The sequence below is a fragment of the Bacillus rossius genome, chromosome 5, assembly GCF_032445375.1.
Source record: "Bacillus rossius redtenbacheri isolate Brsri chromosome 5, Brsri_v3, whole genome shotgun sequence".
Lineage (NCBI taxonomy): Eukaryota > Metazoa > Arthropoda > Insecta > Phasmatodea > Bacillidae > Bacillus > Bacillus rossius.
This window is the reverse complement of record NC_086333.1, coordinates 78,598,487-78,615,943: the sequence shown is the minus strand read 5'-3', so window position 1 is coordinate 78,615,943 and position 17,457 is coordinate 78,598,487. Positions and strand designations below refer to the sequence as shown.

Here is a 17,457-nt window from a genome sequence, read left to right as displayed (position 1 = left end):
TTTAAAAATATGTATGAATTAAATTATTTGGAATGACCTACAAGACACAGTTTCATTGAAAAATATTAATTATATTTTCAAATTTATATGCATAGAGACGTGCAATTTAACGAATTAACCCACCCACACAAAAAAAAATATGTTTAATTTTTGAGACCCAGTTAACCGTGCCTGGTTAATCGGGTCACGGGTAATAAAGTTCTACGTGCGCGCGTGTGTGGGTTGTGTGTGTGTGTGTGTGTGTGTGTGTGTATATATAACATATAAATATATATGTCACACACATATATATATTTCCTCTTTTGTTGTGCTTCACATCTGGTAATCCTACAGAAAACTGTTGCCCTTATTGACCAGACAAGGCATGATTAGTATCTATTTTTCCAAGCATTTTTACGCAGTTGTCTTCTTGTATTATGTACAGACCCAGGATGCAACTGCCGTGGGTATAATCAATGATTATTTCATGTGGACTGCATCAGATTGTGTGAAAGACATAGGTCATGAATTTTGACTTCAAAGCTAGGTTCGGCACTGCACTACACCTGTAATGCAAGCCATGCCCATGTTTATGGCAAAGTATAATTCATCTTAAAGGGCTGCAAACGTAAGCCGTTGATGGTAAGACTGGAAGCCGGTTCATTGTCTTTTGTCTGAACCCTTACGCGCCGGGCTTAAAGCCGTCAAAGCAAGCATTTGAAAAAAATTGGTTGTCTCTTGTCTGTAAAGTAGGTTTACGGACGATAGTTTAACGTGACAACGTCATAACAAAACATTGATGAAATGATTGCATACTTTTATGAATAAAATTGAATAATTTTATTGAATTATCACTATTTTGTATGGATACAAAGAAGAAGTGAAATGAAATCTACAATTTAATTGATAAATTTACTTTTATTTGCACTCATTAATTCAAATATGTTTATTACTTTAACGAATAGATTTTGTTAACTATAACTTTTATATATGTTTGCTATTTAACTTCTTCCAATCTGTGTTATTCTGTTAAGGATAGGACGATGATAGGAAAAGTAGGAAACTAATGGGAGTATTTCAAGTTTAATGTGCCTCGAAAAAATCAAATCGATGGTTGTTTCAATCGAGTGGAAGAGAGATAGATGCGGCGCAAGCGTACAATGAGCGTAACGGGACACAGCGTAACGAGACAATGTGCGTAACGGGACACTTTTTCGTGCGTGCAGCCGGCGTTCATCGATTTATTAGACCTTGTCACGTCAAAAAAAACTCCAGCCAGACCGCGCTCCGAGTATTGGGTTGGTTAGGGGAGGGGGAAGGGGGCTCAGCGTTGAGCCGCTGGTGCATTGTTGGCGGCCATCTTGTTGCGCGGCACACCCTGAGCTCCACTGCAGCGGCGGGGGACCGGGCGTTGCGCGCGCATGTCTCGCGGCGTCGAGACTGCTGCTATCGATCGGCGCCGGCCGGAACTATCTCCGGAACCGAATACCTTCCCCGTTCCACAACCCCGCGCAATCCCGGCCCCATTACACCACGTTGTGTAAAGCCTCGATTTTGTTAGGCGAGAAAGCAGCGGCGAATGCAGGGGAAGGGGGAAATCCTTAAAAATCTATCTATCACTCCCACCAAACAAAAGGAAAGAATGTAAAAGCAGAACAGCATGCCAGCAGGTTTTATTTCACCTCTCCCCCCCCCCCCCCCCCCCCCCCAACGAAATGAAATGAAATTCTGTGTACGCTCTTGATTACTAGCTATTCGCCAGCGAATTGATTCGTTGCGAATAAACTCACTCAACGCAATCACGCTATCTCTTTAACTCGCCGCTCGCTTTGTTTAAGCGAATAAAATAGAAGACGGGTCCACTTTTCTCTTTACTCGCTTTGTTTTTTCGTTGGTCGTTTCAATAAACCGTCAAAGTAATAATTTCTTTTGAAAAAAATATATAAAAAAACAGTATTGTAATACATTGTATAGTTTAATTATTATTTATAAAATGATAAAAAAAATCTTTTATACTTAAAAATAAATGTTTGTTTGTTGTTCCGTATACGTTCCTAAACCAAAAACCATTCATCCGATCTTGATGAAATGTTGCATACTTGACCTTTTAAACATGAGAAAGGTCACTGTCTAGGTGAGATTTCGATCGAAAATTAACCCCCCCCCCCCCCCCTCCCCCTTCCTAAAAAAGAATTAGTGCACTTTTTGATGAAATTTAGCACACCTTGCGTTTAAATTAAGGAAGAAATATCTGTCTTCAACTGATTCAGAAAAAAAAGAGAATGTCGAAAAACCATCCCCAAACCCCTTTCCTACCCTTTAAGGCAGATATTTGGTACTTCTTGACGAAAATTTGCACACATTACATTCAAAATAAGAATGACAATTCATTATCACGCCGCTTGAAACAGAACTTACGACACAATTGAAAAATTTTTCAATTTGCATTCAAAGTACGTAGAAATTTACTGTATATAAATGATTTCTAAATAGAATTATATTTTAAAAAACTATTTAAAAAAATGCTTTAATTTGTGTATGAACTACAAAGTATAAAAAAAATCTTTAAATTTAAATAATTTATTCAACAGCGACAGAATTAACCACAACTCTGTATAACGTAATTTGTTGTTTGGTTGCAGCATGAATTTGTTTATGATGTGTAGGTACTTGGTTTTTATCTCAATAGAAGGAAAAGAGACCGCAACAATTTTTCTAGGAGGTTTAGCCTATTAGTAAACTTGTAAATGTAATCTACCTACCTTTAGAGGTAGGTATGAAATTAGTAGTAGACAAGAAGTGTCAGTTACAAGTTTATTAACTTCAATCGTCGATAGCCAACGAGTAAGTAATCTGTAAACTTCTGGGAATTCGCTGCCATTACAAGTTGTGTGGAGTGCTCCTGTGGAACACTTGTAACCGTGTGTGTTCACAAACTTGTGAACTGTTTGTGGTATGGTCACGACGGCGCGGAGATAACGACAGCGCCTGGCGACAGCTCCAGCCTCGTGCGTGACTGCCGGTAGTGAAGGGAGTCAAGGTTATTAGAGAGAGGTTGCCTCGATCGCTTGCGCATCGTTCTGCGCATCGCGTCACTTGCAGCCCCGGCTCGGCTTGCCAGCCCGTCCGCTCCTATCAGTTACTTAGATTACAAGCACATCTGCTCGTAATAACGTGTCAAACTACAGCGTAATTCAGGGGGAGTTATTGTTGTGAGGAGTTTAATTGAGAGTGCGTGTGTTATAAAATGTTGGTGTTGCTTATATCATAAGTGCACGGGTGTTTCGTTAATTATAACTAGCAGGCAAAACGTTAAGAACACGAATTTAAAGTGAATTTGTTTTATTAGGCTAAACGCTGTTAACAAGTTGTATTTAAACATAAAATGCCAGGTACGCGGTGTACAGTGGCTGTGTGTACATATAGTTTGTAAAAACAAAATCTTTACCTGAAACAAATCATATAAAATATCATCGATTCCCATGTGATGATCATCTGTTGAAAGTGTGGGTTCAGAAATGCCGACGTGATGGTGAGTGGAATCCAAAAACAACTTACATATGTTCAGATCACTTTACAGATGATGATTACGAGCGCGACTTGAAAGCTGAGTTGTTAAATGCATGCGCTAAAAGACGTCTTAAACAAAATGCTCTACCTTCATTAAAACTTGGAATTACAACACCTGTAGAAACATTGGAAAGTCGTGTGCGCCGAGAAGACCGAGTTAAATGCAGGGAAAACAAAAAAAAAATTGTTTTGTAAATTAATCGTAGATTCAAATGTAAATGTAAGTGAGGAATAAACCTGTTCTTGTAGTCAGTTAAAGCATTCAAAGTCTTGTTCTAACAATGACTCGGTTGAAATGCTTAGGAAGTAAATCCAAATTCTTAAAGAAAATTTGTTTCTTGCCGAAAGAAAGTCAGTTTTAAATTTGGAAGTCATGAAAAAACTCAAAAAAGAAAACGTAAATCATAAAAACAAACAAAAAAACGTTCTTCGTTAGAGTTCCGCATGCGGAATATTCTTTCAAGTGTTTTTTTTTCTTCAAAAAATCAAAGTGACATTACTTTCGTTTTCACTTTGCGTTATTTCAGTAAGCGATGTTATTTATTTTTAAAACAGAAACTTAACTTCCCATCACCTGGACTTTCAACTCTTCAACGATGGGCATCTTCATTTGACATGAGAAAAGGTATCCTAGTAAACATGTTTGAATTTTTGAATGTAGCACGTTCTTCGTTGCTAGACTTCGAACGCATTGTTGTTCTTTCATTTGACGAAGTAAAAGTGAAGAAAACGCTCCAGTATGATGCAAAACAGGATGAAACGATTACACGAAAAACTGCTCTATTCATGTTAGAAATTTATTTTTAAATCTAACTTCAGTTTATTTATATTGTAAACATTCCCAAAACGTTTTAATGAGCTATGGCTACTTTTATTAAACACTAAGAAATTGATATGCAATTATTTTAAACATTATAATCTTGCTGAGAAATAAATACAAATAAACCATTTTGTTTACTAGTGACATGTTAATTATATTAATTTTTAAAAATTCATGGATTCATCATTGATATTTTGAAAAGTTTTACTGTCACTTAAAAATATGTTGAAATAATAATTCATCCTTGTTTTCAGTCACAGCATTTTGTCATTTGAAAAGCATATCAAAACGATTATAATTAACAGTAATCAACAAAGCATAAATGAAATACTATAAGTATTGCGTATCAGACATGTGAAACGAGCCGAGCTGATAAGAGAAAGCCGTCAGTCAGCAGGTGTAGTATTACGGCTGGGAACGGCGGGGCTGCAGATGACGTCAGAGCGGAGTGTCGGGCTGTCTACATTGTTCTTATGGGATCGAGACAACCTCTCTCTACTAACCTTGGAAGGGAGTAGCGACTAATGTCCCTGTGACAAGCCGTGACCAGCGACAAGAAAGTCACAGGGCAAAGTCGCCGCTACCTTCTCGCTGAAGCGAAATCGTAATCCCGAAGCTTCACAACGGCATATTATGGAAGGACATCAAATGCAATGTGTGTGTGTGAGAGAGATTTTCAAAATAAATTATTTAACCATGTGTTTTCATGCTTGGCACTGGGAGAATTGAGATTTTTTAATTTTTTTTAAACTAAAAATGGTGTATTATAATGTTATTTTTATCTAGTTATTCAAAAATTATTAGTATTTACTGTGTGACAATGATCGACACAAAATTTCATAAACAATTTGAAATGATTTATGCTCAGAGAAACCAAATTAGTTACTATTTGATTGCCATGATTCATTATATATTTAGCGATAAGCGACACGCCTAGGCCTGCTCGTGGAGAGAGCGAGGTGACGTGACGTTTTCGCGGTCACGTGTTGTGGCCTGGCCCTGCGACTTACAGTTGAAGTCGCGAACGCTATATGCGACTTGGCTGTCGCCGTGACAAAGTCGGCGCAACAGTAAATATTCCCCACCAGTGTTTGCTAGACGTACCCGAATTCGGGTACACGTACCCCAATTACTGTGTCTGAACCAAATTTAGGAAAAACAAAACATTAATAGTCAAAAAATATTGAACAATATTCTCTTGGAGTGAAAAACCACTTATGGTGGAAAACAGTCTTTGCCTTGATCGTAACGTACTGAGATTAGTCATCCCTGCCCTTTAGAAGACAGTCTCGGCTGCGCTATTGATTGTTACACTTGCAATTGGGCTTCCGCCCGTTGGCAAGGAGTTCCCCCCCCCCCCCTCCCAACTCGACCAATTTCTGAAGCCTCTTCCTCAAGTCCTTTCCTCTTCTCACATCCAGTATCTTTCCCTCAATCCCATTCCACTCCCGCCACGTCCTCACCAGGAATACTTGTCTTCCTCTTTCTGTTCTTCTCCACTCTCTCTGAATCTTCCACCCATGATCCCTCCTCCCTCTTTACACCTATCTCCCAGAGTTCCCCAACCACCCTCGCCAATTGTCTTCCTATACTTTCCTCCTTCTGTGTAGTGTGTCCCACCCCAGCTCCTTCATCATCACCGATGGCCTATGCGTCTCACCCTTCCCTTCGCCCCTTCCCTCCTCCTCCACATTCCCATCGCCCTTCTAGCAGCTCTACGTTGCACCCTTTACAGTTCCTAGGAATGGGTCCCAGATTGGCTCCACCAACATCGAATACGCCTTCTTCTTTACTCTTCATCGTGTCCCCAGTCCTCTCCTCCCCTTCTTTTCCACCTGCCTCACTTGCTTTCCCCAACCTAGGTAACCTAGGTCACTCTAGGGTTACTCCCAGGAACTTGTATTCCCCTACTTCCTGAATCTCTTGCCCCTTCCAACTATATATTTGCTTAGCAACCTTTCTTCTCCTTGTGAATCTGACCATCTTAGTTTTGTTGATATTTATCCCTATTCCATTAAGGAGATCCACGGTATTAAGTTGCAGCTAGTATCAAGTAAACCACCATATTTATATTACAGGTAATAAAAAATTAAGATAATGGTAGAACCCCCTCCCTTACAAAATCTTGGCAATGGCCCTATGCTAAGTGAGTACGAACACGGCATTTTAAGTTAATCCGAACATAGATGGTGTGACGGAAGGTATATACCGTAACATTTGAGTATGAACACAACACACACATTTCGGACGGTATTTATCGTACGAGTGCTACTTTATACCCCACGTGTGTACCAGTTGGAGGTGCGGTATGAAGCGAATAAAAAGCGAGCTGTGTAATTTAACAGTAATAAGAATGAAACAGTGTTCTCATTTAGTGGCTCGATTTTATCTTAACAAACTGAAGTTTAAAAACAATTATATTTTTTTGTGTTTAGAACTGTTACCTTTTTAGATTATTTATTTATTTTTTTGTTAATCTACGATTCCATGTTTGCAATGGCAATGCACACATTGAGCAACATTGACGAAACAAAATCAGCTACATCTTGACTTTTTCGAAACAAAAATAAATACTATAGGTAACTATGTATATCTGTTTAAGTTGAAATGAAACAAAATTGTACTTTTTTGCTGACACAATATTTATTCCACAAACGCGTTAACTATTCTATGGTTGCTGGTCCTTTGACGTATTTGATTCACAAATGCCGTGGCTCAAGTTCGTGTTCATGTAAAGCGGTGCGCGTTCGGTAAGCCTTCTTTTCACAGACGAGAGAGCCAAACGCCCGATCGTGCATCTTCGGTTTTTTTTTTGTTCATTGTAACTCATGATAACTAATGGTCAATTAGGTTAGGTTAGCTACATTATAAATACTTTAAAACATTGTGGACTGTTGATTTGGTTAGTATAGCTACATTAAAGATACTGTGAGATCATGTAAAAGGTTTACTAGCCCTGGATAGCTACATATAAAAAAGTTATTTACTAAGCAAACATAAAATGATTTTACAGTATTTTTAATGTAGCTATACTCATGGGCGTCGCAAGGATATATTTTTTTTTTTTGGGGGGGGGGGGGGGGGACTGCAATTGATTTAGTTGTTGAGGAATATCCATCCCCTGGAAATAAGCGGGGGGTCCGGGGGTCCTCCCCCGGGAAAATTTGGGGTTTGAAGGTGCAAAAAGGTGGTTTTTAGGCATTTTTCTTTCCTAAATATTCTAATTATATTTGGTTACAATATATAATTTATTTTTTATAAAAAATATTTTCAAAGAACAAATTTGTAAAAACACAGTGCTCACATTACTACGATTGGACTAAATGCACCATGCGCAACATATGGGTTATACCACAGAAATCATATTTTTAATATAACTACGAAACTCAATATATTATTGGAGGGGACGAAATTGAAGACTTTTATTATTGGGAGGGGAAGTGTACCCCCCCCGTCCCCCCCGGTTGCGACGCCCATGGCTATACTTACCTAATATAACCAACCATCCACAATGTTTTAAAGTATTTATAATGCAGCTAACCTATCCTAATCGACCGCAAAATTTAATGCCACACCGGTTTATACAATGAGATAGAACGGGAAAAAAACGCGAGCATGAACTTCGGGGAACTTCGGGTGTGGCTCTCTCGTCTGTGAAATGAAGGCTTCCCGTGCGCGAGTGTTCGTTGCAGCCACTCCAGGCTGCTCTGGGATCGAACGCCCGACCTTCGCCACACTTGCTCGTGACCCGCCAGGAACACGGCCACCTGTGAGGGAGGGGGGAGGAGGTTGTCCCTCCCAGCAACAGACCGGCTCGCTCAACCAGTTTCTTCGGCACAGGTTGTTATTCCTGTGGATTTGGGGGAGGGAACGCGAACGACATTAAAAAGCTGGAGACAGCTTTTCGCCTCTCACCAGGAATCCGGTTGTGCAATGTTTTTTTTTTTTTTTTTATTTATTGTCTGTAAAGTCGGTTTACGGACTATAATTTTACGTGATAACGTCATAAGAAAACATTGATGAAAAATTGCATACTTTTTAATTTTCAAATATTATTTAGTTTTTTTTGCAAATTTAATTTAAATAATTATTTTAAATATAATCACGAACAATTAGTTAAAAGGCCCGCCTTAACCTGTTAGATATTATAGAAGATTTTCTCGCACGGTGGTTGGCCGGTTCTTGCACGCTCGGCTCAGGTGGAACGTGAAAATGAGTCATGCTTTTTCATGCGTGCAGCCGGCGTTCATCGATTTATAAGACGTTATCACGTGAATTTTTTTTTGTACAAGATTTTCGGAATTATAGTATTTGTAGTGCCCAAACATGGCTCTATAATTACAAATTAGTATATTTTTTATTGCGAAAATTTAGAAGTAATTTAGTATCTCCACTGGGACAAGATTATAATATGGTGAATTAAGATAAAGATGAAGTTTTGTTATGACGTCACGTTAAACTATCGTCCGTAAACCGACTTTACAGACAACCAATTTTTTTGATAAAAATTAAAATGAACATCAAATTAAAATATTAATTTTTAATATGTATTACTAAATTGAATAAATAATAAATATTTATAAAAATAAATGAAAGAATTTAATGAAAACTTTTTGATAAAAATGAAAAGTGAATATTAAATTAAGAAAATAATAAATATTTAAAAAATGAATAAACTTAATGAATTTATTATAAAATTTATTTATTTTCTCTTAAAATATTAAATAATCAATAATTAATATTTAAAATTAAGAATCTTATAATATTTAGTACAAATTATGTCATATATATTTATTATTCTCTAAATTTTATTAATTTAAGTTTTCAAATTTAATCTGAACTTTATTGACCGTGTTGACTATCTTTTTCCAGCCCTTTTATTTTTTTATTGTAATTAATTATTTGCATGCAATTAAAAACTATTTTTTAATGATGCCAAAGAAGAATAACTTCTCACGCGCGTACATAAGTACACGCACCCATTTTTACTACGTGTACGTGTATTACATATATTGTGCATATATGTTATTACTAATTAAATATATATCTTTTCCTATAACTTTTTATGTAGTAGCTGTTAAAACATATTTTCTTCTACAATAAACATTTTATTCGTGCATAACATTACGAAAAATAAGAGGATAACGTATTAATTCCAAGTAGAAGTCTTTTCAAACATTCAATAAATATGTTTTTTCTTGTTTCGTCAGACTCTGCGTAGAAATCACACCTGGTTGAAGCTGGTTGAAGCATAAATTAAAACTATGCTCTATCTTAGTTCATAAACCCGGCATAGGTCGAGGAACTGCTCTTGACATGTTGCCAACTTGACTGGGTCTTTTTTTGCCAGTTACGAGCAGTGTGTGTTCCTGCGGTTGGTTGCAAGCCTTCAGATAAGCCCGGAATAGACTGTAGGAGGGAAGAGGTTGAGATACCGCCCACGCTGTCAACAACAGCTGTTGGCGACCTTGCGCGTTGAACACACGTCACGCGCAGCTGATAACAGTCTCGGTGGTGTCTTGTTTTATTTTTTCTGTCTACCAGCTGGGCAATGCTGCCATCTCTCGTCTGGCGACCGAACTGGAGCGATACAGGGCCGAGCGCTGCAGCTGTCAAGGACAAGGTCAACCCGGTTGCATCCGTCCGCCGGCAAACGGCGCTGCCAACCGCCACAACGAAAACATTCCTGTGGCGAACAGCAAGCGTCGTGGACTTATTTTCATAGGGATCGAGGGCATATCCGCTCAAAACGAAATATATATATATATATACATATATATATATATATATATATATATATATATATATATATATATATATATGCGTGTGTATATATGTGTGTGTGAGGGGTGGAAGGTTGTTTGTAATTCAACCTCTTTCGGGATGAGAAGATTCCACGGTGCCAAACCATAATAAACAAAAACATTATTTATAGAAAATTCAAATGTTAAATATTATTAAGAAACACGTTAAGTTAGATTGTAATTTTTCTAAAGTTATAATTTTCTATATTTGAACCACATGTGTAAAAAATTTCTAAACTTATTTGTGAACGAAAATTATACATACCAAATCATAAGTGTCTCCCAAATTATGTCATGAGGTAGGAATAATGATTTCATGAAACTATGTATGTCTAGGAAAATAGAACTATAGTTGAGTAAATATGCATAGCATGTGAATACCTAGCATAGTTCGGTGGCTAGGTCATGTGTATTGTTACGATTTTCCTGCGGGTTCGTAAAGGATAGCCCAATTAAAGATTTTTATCACACACACAGTTTTATTTATTACCACTACTTGTCACTTACAAATAATCTTCTAAATTGGCAGATAATTAATTACACCTAAAGAAATGTCAATTCCCCAGTCATTCGTTTCACACACCTCGCTGGGCCGCACTTCCGGCGCAACTCTCACTGCAGCACCCCTCGTGGGTCTCCGCCGCGGGACTCCGTCGCCACACTTCGCCGCCGCCGTCACACCCTTCGCCGAGATCCCACACGACGACTCGCTCGCCACTTCACTCGGGACTCCGCCGCGCCCGCGACTCTATCGCCCGGAAACTCCCGACTCCACTGAACTCACTCACTGCGTGCCCTGGAACCTTCGTCCAAGGACTTCGCCACTCTGCCGCACCCGCGGCACTATCGCCCGGAAACTCCGCCGCGGGAGAACTCCCCACTGAACTCCTCGAAGGTCGGCCCAACCTCCTTATATAGCCCTTGGGTTCCCGTCCAGAACAATCGGGCATGTCTCCGAGATATCGCGCGACCTTCGCCGTCGAAATGCCCAGAAACGCGTCGTGAGTCCTCGAAGGACGCGGCGGCTGCTCAAAGAACGCCGATAAACGCAACAAGCATCGGGTTCCCACAAAACGCGCCGATAAACATGTCTGAGTCCTTTTATTCCGCAGTGCGGCCTCTTTAAGTAACTCGATCTGAGGCAGGTGCGCGCTGCGACGGTCAGGATGTTGCGAGATAGTATGGCACGAGATACCAGGGAGAGGATGCGGGTGGAAGGGGGCGCAGACAGGCCGAACGAGCGCAGCGACGCCAAGCGCTGCAGCCAAGCGCGATCGTAACAGTATAAATGGCATCAAACACAACGTAATTTTTTAAAAACACTTTTAACATTCTTCAGGAATGAAGCAAACGTGTCATTCAGAAGAACCGACAGGGTTGCCAGCATTGGAGAGAACAAAGTTTCCAATTGACAAAAGAGAGAGAGAGAGAGAGAGAGAGAGAGAGAGAGAGAGAGAGAGAGACTGAAGGGTTCTGGTGTATAAAAAGGTTTATTTAATGCATTTCTGACGTTTGAAAAATTTATTAGCAAACCAATTGCGTAGATTATTTATTGTATCTATCTTTTTGACGTGATAGGTCTTATAAATGAACGCCGGCTGCACGCACGAGAAATTGTCACGTTCCGCCTGAGCCGAGCGTGCAAGAACCGGCCAACCACCATGCGAGAAAATCTTCTATAATATCAAACAGGTTGAGGCGGGCTTTTTAACCAATTGTTCGTGATTATATTGAGGGCTGATCGCGCATTGCCGGTGATTTCGAGATGTTAACTGTGGGCGCCACCACGTGGAAGGGCACGTGGACCCGGCGGAGTCTCTCACTCAGGGCGTGACGTAGCCCAAGTGGGGACGAGTTACCAGCCCTTTCTATCCTAGCTACCCAGACCTGGCCCGCTCTAGGCGTCGGGCACGCCACACTCCTAGACTCACTCACCACGTGATTAAATAAGTACTCACTTTATATTTATTCTCCAGATTTAATTTCACTAACACGTCTCTCTACACGCCCGTTACACGTTACACATTACACGGTTAAAAAGCCTGAGGCACGAATCGGTTTAGGTGAAGGCATGGTCCACACACGTGGCCATGCTGCAAAGTTTACTTATTACACGGTGATGAAAGAAACTCGACTGAGACAATTAATTAATTAAACAGTCCGCTGACCGAGAGCTGCCCCGAGGATGACGAGCGAAAGAGATTCAGAAATACTTAACGAGACAGAATTACTTGGTCAGTGCAGAACAAAGGTTGAAGTCCCCGGGGTGCTGGCGCGTCTGCTCTCGGTCAGTGATGAAGATCGACTGGGGTGAGCTCATCGCTCGCAGGTGGCAACATGGCGCCCTTCGCGCCAACACAATTACCGTTACTGTATTCTACGACTCCGTGCCCCGGCGAAAGTTGAGTAAATTACAGATAAACATTAAAAATATATAAAAATTACTGACAATGGAAAGTTTGTTACTATTTACTTATTTAATGATAATTCATATAAAAGCATTCCTATCCTCGTCCAAGTCCGTGCCTGTTCGGGTCCGCCCGGGCAACGTCTATAGTTATTTAAGGTAACTTATTTAAATTAAAGAAACACAAGTAAACTACACAGCACTGGGACGAAGATGGATGAAAACAACAAAAAGGCTTACAATTAATATTAACATAGCAATTTTAGGGATCGCCGCACTGCTTCTAAGCGCCCTCTTGTGGTAGTTCGTGGCGCGCAATTCAAACACACGACTACGTACATGGCGGTACAAATGCCGGGGAAGGGGAGAGGAATGTTGAGGAAACGGAGACTGACTAGGCTCATGGGGCGTAGCCCCGGCTGACGTCAATTGCCCCCCCCTCGAATAGCCGGTCATGTCGACGTTTCCGCTGGGTCGCCTGTGGGCGTGGTTGCCCCCTTATCAACAACAGCTGTGCTTCCTCGCGATCCCTCGGGGTCGTAGCGTGTATCGCGGAGCCGGAACTGGGTCTTGTGACGCCCGGTCTCCCCTCTCTTCCCGCGGTGTTTCGTCTTCCTGCGGTTCGGTTACTGTCACCCTGAACGTGGAGTCTGCCAACGAGTAATGCAGCGGCCATAATGGCTCGTCCGGCGAACCCGGCCTACTCTCTACTTCCTCCGGCCACCTTATCAGTGGTTGGGATGTCGACTGGCCCTCCGTCACTCCGGGCGTGTCCCTGAGAAATCCCCTGAAAGGCGAGACGTCACTCCCCGAGTCTTCGAACAGCCGCCTCGGCCGGACGTCTGTGACTGCGAGGGGCGTCGCCTGTCCCGCCCCCAGGTCCGGGAAGCCTCTGAACCCGCCCCCGTCTGTTGGGGTGGACGTGACCAGCTGTGCGGCCGCCCTCCCGTCTGTCTCGTCCGCCGCCTCCGTCTCTCTCTGCCGCGTCCCTGCTCCGTCACGTCTCGTTCCCGTCTCTTCCGCCCCGCCCGCCGCCTCCGTCTCTTCCTGCCCCGTCTCCGCCTCGTCCGCCGCCTCCGTCTCTTCCTGCCGCGTCCCTGCTCCGTCACGTCTCGTTTCCGTCTCTTCCGCCCCGTCCGCCGCCTCCGTCTCTTCCTGCCCCGTCTCCGCCTCGTCCGCCGCCTCCGTCTCCTCCTGTGCCCAGCGCACATCGTCCCGGTGATATTTCGCGGCCCGGCCTGAGGGTAACTTTATCACGACCGCCGTGGGCCCCGCCTTGACCACCGCCACCGGGCCAAACCACTTTGGCGCCAGGCCGGCGCAGAAGTTGCGTCGGCCGGAGGAGAGGGGGTGGAGCCTCGCGTAAACCAGCTGGCCTGGTTTCAGTTCAGGGGGCGGGCGGGTCGTCTCGGGTGTGCGTTGTGCTTGGTAAGCTGCCTGGTTACGTCGCGCCCTATCGTGCGTCTCGGCCAATCGCCTCAGGCGTCCTTCGGGGCTCTCTACGTCCGGGTCCGTTTGTTGTTGCCGCACGTGATATTCCCCGGGGAGGGTGAGGTTCCGCCCCTGGACCATGGTGGCTGGTGTTTCGCCGGTTGCCGCGTTCACCCGTCGCCGGATGCAGTACAGAACGTCCGGGATGTGCGTGTCCCATTGGGCGTGGTCATCCGCGAGCCTCAACCGCAGTTGAACCTTCACCTCTTGGTTGCGTCGTTCCGTGGGGTTCGCGCGGGGGTGGTACACGGGGGTGGTGTGTAGGATTACCCGCCATTTTCTCCCCAGCTGCGCCCACCGGCGCCCGACAAATTGGGTGGCATTGTCCGACAACAGGACCCGGGGGTACCCCCACCTAGGAAAAAACTCCGTTTCCAGGCTGCGTGCAATGGTGCCGGCGCGGATGTTCGCCAGGGGGTAGGCCTCCACCCAACGCGTGTAGCAGTCTGTCACCACCAACAAAAATCTTTTCCCTAGGGGCGTGCGGGGATATGGTCCCATTAGGTCTATGGCGACTGTATGGAATGGCTCGGTGGGCTGCCTGGGTACCTGCTGGGCTGTCCCGTCGGTGCGGCGCGCCTTGTGCCTCTGGCAATGTTTACATCTCCTCACGCAGTCCCGTACAAACTTGTTTACCCCTGGCCAGTAGAACTGTTCCCGCAGATCGCGTCGCGTCTGGTCTGCGCCGGGGTGTCCGGCTAGCCTGTTCACGTGATACATGTCAAACACCTCCCGGCGGGTGGCGGCTGGCGCGAACGTCCGCCATTGGCCAGCTGTCCCCTTAGGTCGCGCCTGCAGTGTCCCGTCCAATACACGGTAGCCTTCACATTCTCCGCTCCCGCAACGGCGCACGATCTCCTGTGTGTCTGTGTCCGTGAGTTGGGCCGCTCGCACGTAGGCGTCTAAGTCATCAAGCTCCGCGCCTGGCGGTAATGTCGGTGTGACGTTAAGGTTTAGGGCACACAATGCGGCTTGGGTTGTCGGGGTGCGCGGGGTCCTGGGTATGCGCCCGCTGGGTGGTGGCAAAAGCTCCTCCCACTCCGCATCGTCACAGGCTGTGACGGTGACGTCCGGATCTCGCGACAGCTCGTCCGCTAGTTCGTTCTGTTTTCCCGGTACATGCTCGACTTCGAAATCTAAGGCCTGTAGAAGCATGGCCCAACGCGTCAGCTTCGAACGTCGCCCCTGCATCGTGGCCAGCCATTTGAGACATTGGCTGTCAGTTCTCAGTACGAATTTCTGCCCCTCCAGGTGTGGGCGGTAGCGTCTGAGGGCCCAAACTACGCCTAGACACTCACGCTCGTTCACGCTATACCGCTGCTCGACGTCGCCGAACTTGGCGCTTGCATATTCAATCACCCGAGGCTCGCCGTCGTCGCCGAGTTGTAACAGGATGGCCCCGATGCCCTTCTCGCTCGCGTCTGTTTGTACGATCAGGGGTCTGCCTGAGTCCAGCCGCGCGAGTAAGTGGCACTGTTGAAATCTGCGTTTTAGCTCGTCAAAAGCGTTCTGGGCTTCCACGGTCCACCTGAACGGACGTTTGGGTGACAGCTGTTCTGTCATCGGCGCCGCTACTACCGAGAACTCTGGGACGAAGGCTCGCAGCCAGTTAGCTAGCCCCAAGAACTTTTGCATTTGCTTGCGCGTGCGTGGGGGCTCCTTGTTGATAATTACACTCAGCTGTTTTTCCGTGGGTCGGTTTCCGTCCGCGTTAACCACTAAGCCCAGGAAATCTAGTTCTGTGGTCCCCAGGTGGCATTTTTCGCGATTGCATGTCAGACCATGGCTCGCCAGGCGTTCCAAGACTAATGCTAAATGATGCGCATGTTCTTCCCACGTCTGAGACCAAACAATTATGTCGTCCAGATACGCGGCCGCAAACTTGCCCGAGTAGTTGTCTAAGACCCGTGTCATCATCCCTTGGAAGGTAGCGGGGGCGTCCTGTAGGCCGAATGGCATCGCGCAAAACTGAAATCTCCGCCCGTCTGGGGCTGTGAACGCCGTCTTGGGTCGGTCCGCCGGACGTATCGGCACCTGCCAATACCCAGATTTTAGGTCGAGGGAAGAAAATATCTTGGCGTTACCCAGGCCTGAAAGTGTGTCGGCTATGTTCAGCAGGGGGGGTGGGGCATTAATTGTCACTCTATTGATAGGTTTGAAATTGACACAGAAGCGTAGTTTCCCGTCTTTTTTTTCTGCCAACACGACCTGGAAATTATACGGACTTTCGCTAGGCTCAATTATCCCGTCATGCAACATGTCCTGAACCTGGTCTAGGATGGTCTGTTTACCAACGTGGCCGTAGCTACCGGGTGGGATAAACATTGGCTCGTGAGGATGGGTCGGGATGGCATGCTCAGCTATGGTGGTACGTTTCAGCGGGTCCGCGGACGCAAACACATTACACTGATGATCGAGGACCTGCTGGATGGTAGCACGAAACTCGGGGGGAACTCCGTGCTGGAACTCGTCGAGACTGACCTGGTTTACTGCTGGTGGAGTAGGCTTACCCAGCCCGTGGATGGTCCGCCGCCCCTGGGTGCCGACGTGGACGCAGCCGGCCCGGATGTCGATGGCTGCGTGCTGCTCGTAGAGCCAGGGTAGCCCCAGAATGACGTCATCACGTAACTGCTCCACCACCAGCGCCGTCGTGACGGACCGTTGGTCCCGCACGTCCACCTCCAGCGTCGCGACGCCCTGGGTGTAGCAGGCGTCCCCCGTGGTAGCCAGCTGGAGTTGGCCCGGGTGGTACTCGAAGTTGTCACGGCCAATCACGCGTGCCGCCACACAGTTGTGGCTGGCGGCGGTGTCAACAAGCGCGTGGACTGCGCGCCCGTTGACAACCACCGGAATGCGCAACAGGTCGGCCTCCGCCGCTCCCACGTGACCCAGGAGAGGCCCCGCCGCCGTAGGTCTGTTGTTGTTAGGTGAGGCGGGGGAGGTGGGCTGTCTTAGCGCGCCGCCCCCTGCCGTCCGTTTCCCGACGGCTGCTGCGCCGCGAAGTCAGGCCGGAACTTGTTCCTCACCGGGCAGTTCTCGTGCCAATGGAACGTGCCTGGTGGACACGTGTGGCACTGAGGTGGTGGGCTGCCGCCGGTAGTCCGTCTCCGCCATGTCAGCTGCGCGTGGCCGCTCGGTCCGGGTTCGTCGCGCCTAGCTTGGTCTCGGGTGGGCGCCGTGTAGGGCACCAGCGCCTTGGTGTCGGCGGGCGTCGTGTCTTCCTGCTTGGTGCTCAGGGTGGCGTGGATCCTGGTCAGTCTGACAGCTCGTAGGTCCTGCTCTAAGACGCGCGCCTGTTGGACGAACTCCTCTGCCGGACGCCGCGTCATCGGGCGTAAATACGGGCGAAATTCCGGGCGCATCAGCTCAACTACCCGCTCCAGCAC

At 45.5% G+C, this 17,457-nt stretch overlaps 1 long non-coding RNA gene across 1 annotated transcript; it reads left to right on the top strand.

Annotated features, from left to right (window-relative positions):
* Positions 1–7,482: 7,482 nt before the first annotated feature.
* LOC134532072 (uncharacterized) lies at positions 7,483–10,643 on the top strand. Its single transcript, XR_010075123.1, has 2 exons — positions 7,483–8,209; positions 9,914–10,643. It is a non-coding gene; the product is annotated as an uncharacterized LOC134532072 (long non-coding RNA).
* Positions 10,644–17,457: the final 6,814 nt, after the last annotated feature.